Source organism: Wyeomyia smithii, chromosome 1, assembly GCF_029784165.1.
Source record: "Wyeomyia smithii strain HCP4-BCI-WySm-NY-G18 chromosome 1, ASM2978416v1, whole genome shotgun sequence".
NCBI lineage: Eukaryota > Metazoa > Arthropoda > Insecta > Diptera > Culicidae > Wyeomyia > Wyeomyia smithii.
In genome coordinates, this window is record NC_073694.1 from 35,603,414 (window position 1) to 35,615,760 (window position 12,347).

Consider the following 12,347-nt stretch of genomic DNA (forward strand, 5'->3'; position numbering starts at 1 on the left):
TTTAGTCATCGTAGCCGAGGTAAGTAAGTTGTGCCATTGTCGTATGGGTCATGCAACTCAACCAGCACTGAACAACCTTGCGAATCACGAGATGTCCACTGGTTTCGTAAAGAGACTGGAATCTATTGGATTATGCGAAACATGCGCTATTACAAAGCTGTACCGGGAGCCGTTGGACGGAGCTGGAGAACGTGTCACACGCTCATTAGAAAGTATTAACTCGTACCGTCGAGTTATGTTACAATCTGCAACAAAAACGGACTCAAGCTGTGTTCGTAGATCGCAATGAAGCTTGGCTTGCTTTCACTTTGAATCTGATTTTTCTCCACCTATTTTGCTCTGAATATATTTCATAACATTTTCACTTCGCACTCGCGAATCTGACTTAAACCAGCCGTCAAACAACTCGGGTTTCCTAAGGTTACACATTTCAACACTACGCTTAAATTTCCAAGCACCTGTCACCAAACGTCCATGGCTTACTTATTTACGGGCACCGATTGTCCGATTTAAAAAAAAAGTTGATTAAAAAATAATCAAATTCCAAAAAAGTTGCAACTTAATTTTCGAAAAATTACTATCAATCCCTTTCGATTCCAGTACGATATATATACACAATTGGAGGGAATAAGTATCCGATTAAAATGAAACTGAAAGTAGCTGCCAATAACTGCCTTTCCGCAAAATATGTTCTCTTGAAAATTGTGTCAAAAAATTGCAAATACAGACATAACTCCTCCAAATTAAGAGGTAGCGAGATACTTTCTTCTGAAAAAATGTGACAATTAATCTTAGTTTGAAGTTTGTAGAACACTTGAACAACGGCAATATTAAGATAAGAGCGTTATTACGCAAAAACACATTTTAAGGGGGTGCTTTACTTCTATACCTTATAAATTTGTTAGGTTAAGAGATAGAATTTTTCAATGCTCTACAAACTTGCTCGAAATAGCTAGTTCTACAATGTGTCGGAAGAACGTTACCTAGTTTATCAAGAAATAAAAAAGTAAATTTTTTTATTTCGACGTACACACGGGAATACACATCACGTTAATTTGCAACTTCAAGATTGGACGTACTTCGCTGTAATCTATGCCATCAAGCGCAAGTCGAACGTGTTGCGATGTTTCAAGGACTATGAACCAGCTATAACTCAGAAGCAGAAAGAAGTCTCACCGTGGACCAAGACCGCGAAGATTCTTCGAATGAACAATTTCACTACATTCACGACTCGAGGAACCCCACTGCAAATCGCGGTAGTTGAACGTTTCAATCGGACGCTGTTTGAAACGCCCAGATCAATTCTACTAAATTCAAAAGCTGATAAGAAGTTAGGATCGGAAGCGGTCCTGACGGCAGCGTATCTCCTGAACGGTTGCCCTAGCGCTGGCTATGGCTAAAATCGTAACCCCTACAGAGAAGTAACCATGACAAGATACGGTTTTTCGGATGTAATGCTATAACATGAATTCCGAACCAGCATACGCAATTAGACTCCAAGAGCCAAGAGGGAGATGGTAATAATTGGTTATACCCCGAAAGGATACCAGCTTTGGGACAAATTGGCGAGCAAAATCATTATTGCAAGAGACGTTAAGTTCGATGAAGCAGACTCCCTGGTATGTTGCTTGATTTCATAGCCGGATGTAGAGCAATCTCTCCTGCTATAACTTTTGATTTTACAGATTTATCATCATCCAAAGAGAGCGGGGGCCTAGCGTAGTATCCTTTATCCACGCTTGGTAGGCTGGGTTCGAATCACAACGCCCACCAAAATGGGTATCGATGGTTGTTGTGGAGTAGCGTGATCCACTAACAACCAACCCAACTAGATTCAATCTTAGCCGACACCGGGAAAGTTTCTGAGGCGAAAAATATTCTAAATCACGCCAGCCATCACATGAAAAGGTAAAGCCGTTGAAGCCAGTCCGTTAATCAACGGATCAAAGGTCCCAGAATGGAGTCACCTCCCTGGGCGTCGGTGGCACAGCAGTGGCGCAACTAGACCGCGGGAAAAAAGCGAAAAATAAAAACGACTGGTAGTAGTTATACGGATGTTTTTTATTTTGGCCTTTTCAGTCTTTTATTAAAAAAGAAGTACACGACAATCCAGGTTAATTGCCCGACGTTTCGGCCGTTTTGGTGACCTTTTTCAAGGGAAAAAAAGTTGTGTCGTATTTGTTTAAACGGTTGTTTTTTTTTTTGACAACTGCTGCCATTAGTTAGATTTATTGTGGTGTCTCCGCGTTAATTTATATGCACTGTCAGTTTGTTCCATCATTATTTGTATCAGTGATAGTCGCACCCAGACTTTGCATTTCACCCCAGAAATGACTTTTTTGATGAAGTTCCTTACCTACATTAGTTCAGCACACCTTTTCCAAGAATACGCAGTTTTTGCTGAATTAATGCACTGCATTTGCACAGTAAGTGTTTCTATGTTTCTATTTCAGATTTACAGAAACGACATATGTCATCTGTCAGTTTACCTATTTTTTAAGGTGATACCGACTCGTAGAGTGTCCAGTGAGTAGGCCAGTTAATGTACTCAGATCAGCTTTATCCTTACTGAGTGGGTTTCGTGAGATTCACAAAGAATCACGAAGCCAAAAAGGTTGGGTACGTATGCGGCCTCAGCACCCGTAGTGGTGCATAGGGCCGACTTGAAAGATTTCCATCCTGGGCTACCTTGACATGGGCACAGATCAGATTTCTATCGACTGCTTCGATTTTTCTTGTTCAAGCTGCGTCACCACCAGCCCCTGGGTCTGCCTTCGCTGCGATGTCGTGCTGGATTTCAATCCAGCGCTTGTTTGCAGATTTCGTTCCCGCTCATTCAAGTGCGTGGCCGATATCGGCCTCTGATGGCATCGGCGATCGAACTCGGCATGTTGTGGAACCACCAGGCTCGATTTATATACCCAAGACATCGATTGACGAAGGTAGTAGTAGCAAGTTGTAGCAGCACAAATTTCACATTTGAGTTGAATATTCGAGTTTGGGGCGCAAACTAATCTTGTTCGATATCCCTACGTTTCGTAGACCTACAAAGCAGTCCGAGCCTTCTTGAGTATTGCGCCTGTCACTCTCCGTGCCGCCGTCTAACGCTATCTGGTTGACGAGATCGTAAAGCTGCCCAACTACTGTACTGCTCGAAAGTGTGTCGACAAGTCGACATTCAACGATTTGGTTTTAATGACGTTGATGTTGAGAGCAGCCGCCGAGGAGCGTACAGCCAGGTCGTCGAGCTTACTTTGCATGCCAAAGCGCCTTTGTTCTAGTAATGCAACTTTCCCAGCCAAATAGACGTCGTTGAGATACTCCATGGTGATAGGCTGCCAGAGCAGTCCACGGTTCGGAATGCGGTCAATTGCATCTACCTTGATCTCTATAACGATGAGGAACAGTAGCGGTGTTAATATGTTCCCTTGTCTCACACCAGCGACTACACGAGTAGGTTTTGGCAAGGCTCCATTATGCAGGACTCTGCGTGTGAAAGCCTCGTACTGTGTTCCGATGAGATTGACGGTTCTATCTGGGACTCCTTTGCGTCTCAAGGTATCATAGATGAGGATAGTATCGCCGATTGCTGCGGCTCTTTGCCCTTAATTAACCAGGAAGTCCACCCACGTTCGCTTGTTCCGTCTACAAAAGCGTTTCAATTCTTTCTCCAGAGCTTAATGCCGTCGACGGGCTGCGTTCTTGACTCTTCGGGTTTTCACCTGCTCTATCTTCCGTCGTTGTTTCTAATAAATACAAAATAGATTACCCAACAGATGAACTCTTACGAAATGAGCCTTAGGTATATATTTTTGATAGATTTATATTATGGAACGTGCCTTTAGCACAGAAAAATGGTGTTGAATATTATTCCAGCACTCCGCTTCCGCTAGTGAGGCAGCCATTTTGATTATTCGCTGAATGGGTACACCAATTGCTGGAAGGTTTTTTCCTTTATATAACCACAATCTATAAAGTTTATTTCGAGCAAAATATCGCAAAATAATTGAAAAAAATGTACTTCAAAACATCACCCATACAAGTATAAGGTGAACTACAAGGTCAGGCACTATGCACTAATTGTTTGAACTTTCTTAATCTCTAAGTGTACAAAACAAAGAGTAAAATCTGCCACAATTTGAAGAAGGAATTTTAAACCAACTAGGCAGGGCTTTATGAAGCTACTACAGTCTATCAAAAAAAATCGCCGTCACCACCTTGATTACTGTAGTAGAGAAAATAATATAAAAATTCTCCAAACTAAACCCTGTGTTAAGTAATACAATATATTTTGCAATTTGAGTATAACAGATATATTCAAACGTTGATTAATGGTTATTAACGATAATCGAAATAATAATAGTTAAACCGAAAATCGTTCAGCAAAACGAAGAAGAAAATAAAACAAACCATGCCCGACCAGATCGAACGGTTTTGTTGTTTTATGTAAATTGATGGACTGTTTTAAAAGACATGGCATCAAATTGTCGCTATTACAATTTACTGTCAACTTTATTTTTATATGCTTCTTAAAACATACATTTTGAATATAATAACAGTATTTTTGAGCTGCACTGTACTTGATGTAGAAGAAATAGTTCACACCATCAAATCACACTTACAATTGATTTAAAACTGAACTAGGGGAGCTGCTCCATTATACATCCCAGCCCATATATTCATCTCGAACAACATGAAAACACAATTTAAAACAGGAAAAAACACCTAATTTCTTCTTAAACCAATCTGCTAATCCATGGAATGGATTCTTCTTAGTTCACTTTACTGCCTGTGATCGCATAATTGTAACATTCGACATTTTATGGATTTCGTGCTTTTTATTGGGAAATGCTTAGAATAGTATGTACTTTTTACATCTGGAAAAATATGCTTATGTTTGTGTGAAAAAAGTCGTAAAAAATACCAAGTTGTTTTGTCACATAGCGTAAATAACCACATAATTGTCACACTACTTACCTTTTTCAACTTTTTTGTCGAAAAAGTTTCCATCCAAATCCACATCTGCATCCTTTGGAACTCGGAAGTTATTCTGGTCCGGTAACCAACCACCGGTGATCCGTTTCTGATGTTCAGCTCATGCTTGTTGAATACATGAAAAACTTCTTTTTCCATGTGATATATTCCAAAAGTAGCTTGAAAGTGACGGCATAAATGTATCATTGCAAAAATGTCAACCAATTTGACTTCAAAAGTAATATTCAATGTATACATAGTGTAAAGTAGTGCTTTCTTCATGACACTAAGTTTAGTTAAAGTGTCTATTTGCGAGAATATATTAGTAACAATGCATTTAAGGTCAAAATATAAAAGTGCGAATTGCTCGAACAACCAATTTTGCAAATGTTACAAATATGCGATTATGGGCAGTTTAGATTCCTCATAAAGTATAATTCTCAAAAACACACTCAAAAGCACTAAAATTGATATTATAGTCGGGCATCTGCACTCGGACGGTATTTGTGCCGTGTCAAATAAACTATAGATGAGGAAAAAAATCTGCACTCGAACACTCGTTTAATTCAATCACCTACCTCAGGAAACAAATTGGGTAATCGCTCCATTATTCATTTCAACACCTAGGTGCATCTATATTCATCTTTTTTTCTCATTTGTCCAATTTACCGTCAAATTTCTACAAATTTTGAAACTAAATCTATTTGCTTCTAGATTGCGTAAAGTGGTTGAAAGTTTTACGTTAAAAATATGGTAAAATTTGACGATAAATTGATCAAAAAGGTGTGATAAGATGAATATAAGTACCGAGATGAATATAGGAGCGGTTACCCTACGCGCATCGTTCTATACGGCTACAGCAAGACTCGTTCAGCAGCCAACCAAAGTTTTTTCATCACTACTGGACCACTTTTTTTTTTATCACTGAATAAAATCATTCACTACATTAAGAATACTTTAATCTTTGAAATGTTCACCTCGAATTTCCTAAAACAAGCTTGAATTGACAGAAATATATGAGATGGATTTCTACAATTCCTCAATTCCAACTGTATGTATTTTCATCTGTTTTCACTGCGTTGAAGAAAATCAAAAGTTGCCAAATTCGTTTCTGTTAATACGAAAAAATCATACTGAAAATGTTGAATTATTTCGATATAATTGAAATAAATCGATAGCACTGCAGTGGTTACCTAGGTTACCAATTTTTCACGTAAACAACTACAGCGGATATCTAGGTAACGTACTACGACGGGCTGCGGCTACGTTCATTCATGATAATGTGATTCATTCATAATTAACAGTGGGGGGGGGGGGTCGTGAGACGAATAATTGAGCAGTGATTCAAGTTTTGAGATGGATATGAAAGCGTTGTGAAAAATGCTTTGTTTTACAAAATTCAGGATAAATCTAGCTAATTTTACTAAATATTCAATGCTGAACGATTCCATTAGAGCACGTAAGCATATTTAGTTTATTTGTTCAACGATTTCGTGAGAATTTAGTGTTTAATCCGTGTATTCTTCGTGAATATCGGCTTAATGAGATGAATATCGGAGCAGTTCCTCTAGATAACTTTTGACAGAAACGATCCATTTTGGTTATTTTATTGCATTTGGAAGGTATTTTCAGTATTTTTCGAATATTTGTAAACAGTATTTAATTTCTTTTTAAATTATGTTTTTCTTCATATTCTTACAAGTGCAAACTTCATGACCTGCATTAGTTAAGGATTTGAGAGTGAATCCCTTCTTTTGACACTCACTCTCTGAAATATATTCGTTATTTTCATATTTTGATACATCACGCTAAAAACTAAAAATCTTTTTACAACGAAATACAATAGCAACTCGACCTTTCATTTGACCCAAGGATTGTGAGAATCGGTCCAGTCATCTTTGATAAAAGTAAGTGAGATTCAGAAAATGCTCAGTTCGTCAAAGTGTTATATAACATTTGGGCCGTTAGATCAAATTTGGAACTCCAGCTCTGTCAGTTATTGCTATAGACCTTCTCACCTCTTTAACCTTACTTTTCTGACAGTTAGTGGTAACTTTGTTTACACTTTGGACTATATGCTTTTCCTGGGGGAGCAATGGTGCGCTAAGTGGAAATCCTGCTCAACTTATAATTGTTCTTGGTCTACCGGCACCTCACACAAAACATTTAAGGGACATTTGGTCACAATTGAAATGATCTGCTATTATTGAGAATTAAACTGCATCTCCCGAAGGTAAACAAAGTAACCAGTATCTGTCAAACTAAGAGACGTGACATCACCGTGCGATGGTCTATACCTTTTTAGAAGAAAGGCAAAACGCAATTCTATAATTAACTCAGACACATGGAAAAACTTCTAGAAGTTTGAGTCACCAAACAATCTTCCCAAACATCTGGAAACGGGAGGAAAGCGGATCAAAAGCTAGCTTAGAACCGCAAAAAAAATGTTTTTAAGCGACGATGAAAAATCTCAAATAAGCTGAGAATTGCCCAAACAGTTTTAAAAAATTGTTTCACAAAATAAGCTTACGATTTTCAAAATGTTTTTTTTTTCAGGTTGGATAAGGCAGTAAACGATTTCAACTTCTGAAAATGCTCGAAAAGAACACAATTGTAAAGTGAGCACAATAAAATGTCTAATCAATAGGTGAGCTTCGAAGCTGGGAGAGCTGAGTGAAGAAGGATGTAAAATATCTTGAAACCGTGCCTTCATGACTATATAATCCAAATTAAATTAGTTTATGATTCCTGAAGAATTTTTTAAAAAGGGAGGAGAACGAGAGATAACGTAGCAACCGTTTTTAGAGATAATTTTATAACATGTTCAGAATCATCAAAAATCTTTTCAAAATAAAAAAAAAACCTGCGACATTCGAAAAATCCTCAGTAGAAGTGAAAGCACGTATCATCTAAGATACTAGTTCATCAAATCCAAATCCCGTGCGATGAAATCATGTTCAAAGAAAAAAGAAGTCCTCAAAGCTAACAAAAGGAACACGAATAACAAGTAATGATAGTTGTATGCAACAGTCAATTTTATTTTTCAGCTAAGCGATAAAAGTTGCCTGCCGAATGTTTTGTTATCGAGCTAGGGTGCCAATATTGATAAGCTTGCATAGGTCATTGTAAAGGGGCGAGTTTTAGGGTCACGCCATTGCAAGCTTCTTAGAGCAATCGTCGGGTGCTAGTTCCATTCAACCGTTCCTATAGCCCAACGGCTTCAAAGTTGCGGTTATTGCATAACGACCTTATATGGACAATTCCCTAAACTTTCAGTCAAATCTGAGTAGGTCTCGTTCACGTGAGGTGTGCACATTTGAGATGGAATGACTCATTTTTTATTAGTGTTTGCAATATTCCCGAGAATTGATTTCCCGGGAAACGGGAATAAAAAGTCTCAATACCGTCGGTTCCGTGCAACTTGCAACTCAAAATTTTGCATTTTTGAATTCTTGATGACAAACGATACCAAATATTGTAAATTTTTCTCTCACGAACCCCGTTTCAAAACTTACAAAAAATCAACAGTTATGAGCAGGCACTTCTTGTAATAAAAATCTTGTACAACGTGCTCATGAAATGTACATAATAGATCCAAAAAATCACAGGAGGTTTATGTGCAAAGCCACGACCGCAAGGTTGAAGTAGAATACTTTTACAAGAAAGATAACCCGGCTGCTTGCGTGTCAGTCATTTTGAAATTGGATTTGTTTCGTATATACCGCTTGTTAAGCACAGTATCAACAAATCGTAATAAACATCATAATGCTGTGCATTTGCAGCAGCATCAAACCTCAGTTACAGTTTATGAATAACCATTCATTATGCTCTTCCAAAAACATTTAGTAGCCTTGAAAAAGGCTGATTGCTGCAATTGCAATTTTCATCCAATTATCGCATAAATGCTTCATGGTCAGATATACCCGACAAATACCACGCACTACGAGCGCTTTTTTATCACAATTTCAAAATAGAAGTAGAGGCATCAAAGTCACCCCGCTGATCAAAGTCACCCCAGTATACGGTACCACCTTTTTTTAGCTCACTTTCATCAGGATGAATATTCAAAGAATTAAAAATGTATAAAAGGTCTAGTTAAATTTAATTTAAATGTTAAATAAAAACATACCCCGGAAAAAAGTTTCATTCGAAACTTGTTTTCCACCTTAACCCACAAACGTGTCGACAACGAAGATTAACGTCATGCAAATTCCCTACACTATAAGTGCAAAATTAATCCCGTTGCTGAGTTCTTCGACTCAGTCTCAAATTCGTGCGAAAATGTGCTTCCAATAGGTACAGACAGCGGACAATCTTTACGGCAATAATTTATTTCCAACCGATGTCAACCTCCAATCCAATGACGCATGAATTTTTATTACCTTCCAAACCGAACGGTGTTCTCAGATTTCCTGGGGATAAATTCTACCTCCCAGGAGATTTAGCTTTTATTTTTCAAAAAAAAAAATACTTAAATGAGTTTCAAGATGCGACGATTTTATGCATGCAAAGTGCATATGTTAATGTGACGCCGGTAATAAATTTCACCCGAATTTCTAAACGTTCAATTCACTAATATATCTTGTCCGAGAAGGGACGCGCGCGAGGAAATATTTTCGTTCGACACCATAAACGTGTTAAATTGGCGAGAATTCGCTGCTCGCGGAAAAACCGAAATCGGCCAACTTTTATTGCCCTAGGTACTTGTTTTCAGCGGCGATCTAATCCAACGACAAATTAACATTAATTCCTGTTCTTTAACGAGCGGTCATTTTCCTCACCCGGTCAGAGCCGTGTCGTAGAGGTCGTCCCAAATGTTGAATTTTTCTAGACTTGAGAACAGTTTAGGCCCTTTTGTTTATGATAAACTTTCACTTTTCAAGCGTTGGTGTAATCGATTTTCCGCTATTCCCGTTGAAGATCTGGGGGAAAAAATTGTATCCAAACCAACTGTCACTGCACCTCACAAGTTTCATTCACAAAACCAACTCGAAGCTGACGTAAACAGCGAGGAAAGAAACTTGTATCGTTGCTGCCAGTGGCGAGAGACAAGAACAGAAGTGAAACAACATTAATTCGTAGCCGAAAAAGCCGTCCCTTTGTCGACGAGATGAAATTTATCATTTAACTGCGCGACAATTACAACACCGTCGCAGCTCGCAGCGACACTGCGACTAGCTGCTGGCTGTTAGCTGGCCTGGCTACTAACATCAAACGCCACTACCACAGTTCCGAACGTTGTTGTGTGCGAGAAAAACAGATGACAACAACAACAACGTCGTCGTCGCCGTTGTCGGTCGGCTTCGGGAAGCGGAGTTACGACAACGACACGTCAGCGGAAAAACGAGTGGAAAACGTGTGGAAAAGTTTTCTGAATCAAACGCATCCCGCGAAGAACTCGAGCTCACTCAGTGACGCGGGTGGAAAATGAGCTCCCCCGGGTGTTCATGACGGGCAGCGGTTCATCCAGCGATGAACGGTGGGTGCTTTGTCACTGTGTGCTAGCGTTTTTCTTCCCCAGCTGGCGCTAACACCAGTGCGCTAGCGAATAGTGGGCGGAGCCTACCGATGGTATAGTGGTGTGGTGGTGGTCACTTGCGCACTGGTATTGGGGCGAATTTCATACAACGACGACGACGACGGTGTGTTGTGCTTTCGCCTAATCTTTTTCCTTACGCGTTATTTCTTATCTTGCTTTGCTTCGATTTAGAAGCTTTTTAGGCTGCTGTTGGCATGACAAAAATGATGAGAAGCTGGCAAGGATCACTGGACAGTGTAAAAGCACAGAAAACGAGTAAAAAAAAGATAGTTTTTCAACTTAGGCTCCGGCGAGATTCGAACTCACGATCTCCTGTTTACTAGACAGGCGCTTTAACCAACTAAGCCACGGCGCCGTGTTGAGCACCGGTGCGCTTAGAGTGGTACAGTAGTTGCGACCGGTTATGCTGGCATCTTTACGTTGCGTAAGTGGAACCAGAGAAAGGATAGAATGTATCTATTCTCGTAAATGTAGGATGATGCGATGTTTGCTGCTGGATTTGCGCGTAATAAACATACCTACGTATAATTTTTGAGAAAAAACAGGCTTTTTACGCGGGTTGTTTTCATGCGTTTTTTTATACGGGATATTTTTACAACAACGCAGATTATTTTTACTCGATTCGGAAGATTATTTGTACGTGGTTTCAAATAAGTTTAGTATAAGTATATCTAATCTAATCTATTAAATGCGGTACAACCAACCGCTTAAAAAGCGACCCCAGTGTACCTAATATTTTTTAGATTTCATTCGGATTAATATTCAAATATATAATAATTAGGAAGGACAATAAGTGTCTAATGCACTGTCATTTCTACTGTACATTTAGCGCTTCATACTACAATGTAGGTATCACAGATTTACTGATAGCGGACACTGTACAAGTAGATAGAAAGGAGATTTAGTGGTGTTTGTTGGCTACAGACGACAAGCAATCAAGTTGTGAATGCCAGTCCAGATTTTTAGGGATGATTCAAAATCGTAAAAAATATATGCGTCCGACAGTGCAGCTTCGGCTTACCCGAGTGAAAATGATGGATATTTTTTATATACGTTGAAAGATCATAGTTTCTTTCTTTTGTCAGTTTAGAGCTACGAGCTCTAACCAATGTTAGCTTTTTTTTTCTACTGGCAAAAGTTTTTTTTACTACAAAAAAACATACCCAAAAATATACGTTATTTGGGTCTCGAACATTATTGAATATCACGCTCATTTCGCACAATCTTCAATTGAAAAATTACTAGAACTTTGTCGTAATTTCATAGAATAAAACAGAATAGAATAAACATGCCAAATTTATAGAAATTTTCCTCATTGATCAAGCCAAAATCATATCATAACTCATTTAAGAGAAAAGTCAAACATTTTTTGAAGGAATTTTGCTAAGAAATAATCTTATTTTCAATCAGTAGTAGTGTTTATTTTCTGGAAATTGTTAAACATTGTTAAATGTACGCATTTTCCCATTCTATGATATTTCTCGAGAAAGAGCAAGAAAGTGAATGGGGAAGTTTATGCTTTAACTGAAAGTTTGAAAATCTCTAATCACCCTTTTTGTTTCTCATTGACTACTTAATCATTTTTTTGCCAAATTAGGCATTGTACAGATTGAACATAAAGCATGTCTGAGATTTTTTTTCATAGGATTAAAAGTGACCAAACAATATCTAATCGAATTAATAATCATACTCAAATTTTCATGTTTATTAGAAAGAAAATATCCAATAACATCTAAAATACATTCTTTTACCGAGAAAGCGTAAGATAAAGACTCTTCGTTGTATCAGTGAACTTTTCTTTACAGAATCCATATATCATATTTTTTCTATAACA

The 12,347-nt window shown here is 38.3% G+C and overlaps 1 non-coding gene across 1 annotated transcript; it reads right to left on the reverse strand.

Moving 5' to 3' along the window:
• Window positions 1-10,794: 10,794 nt before the first annotated feature.
• Trnat-agu (transfer RNA threonine (anticodon AGU)) lies at window positions 10,795-10,868 on the reverse strand. The gene has a single exon. It is a non-coding gene; the product is annotated as a tRNA-Thr (tRNA).
• Between the last annotated feature and the right edge of the window lie 1,479 nt (window positions 10,869-12,347).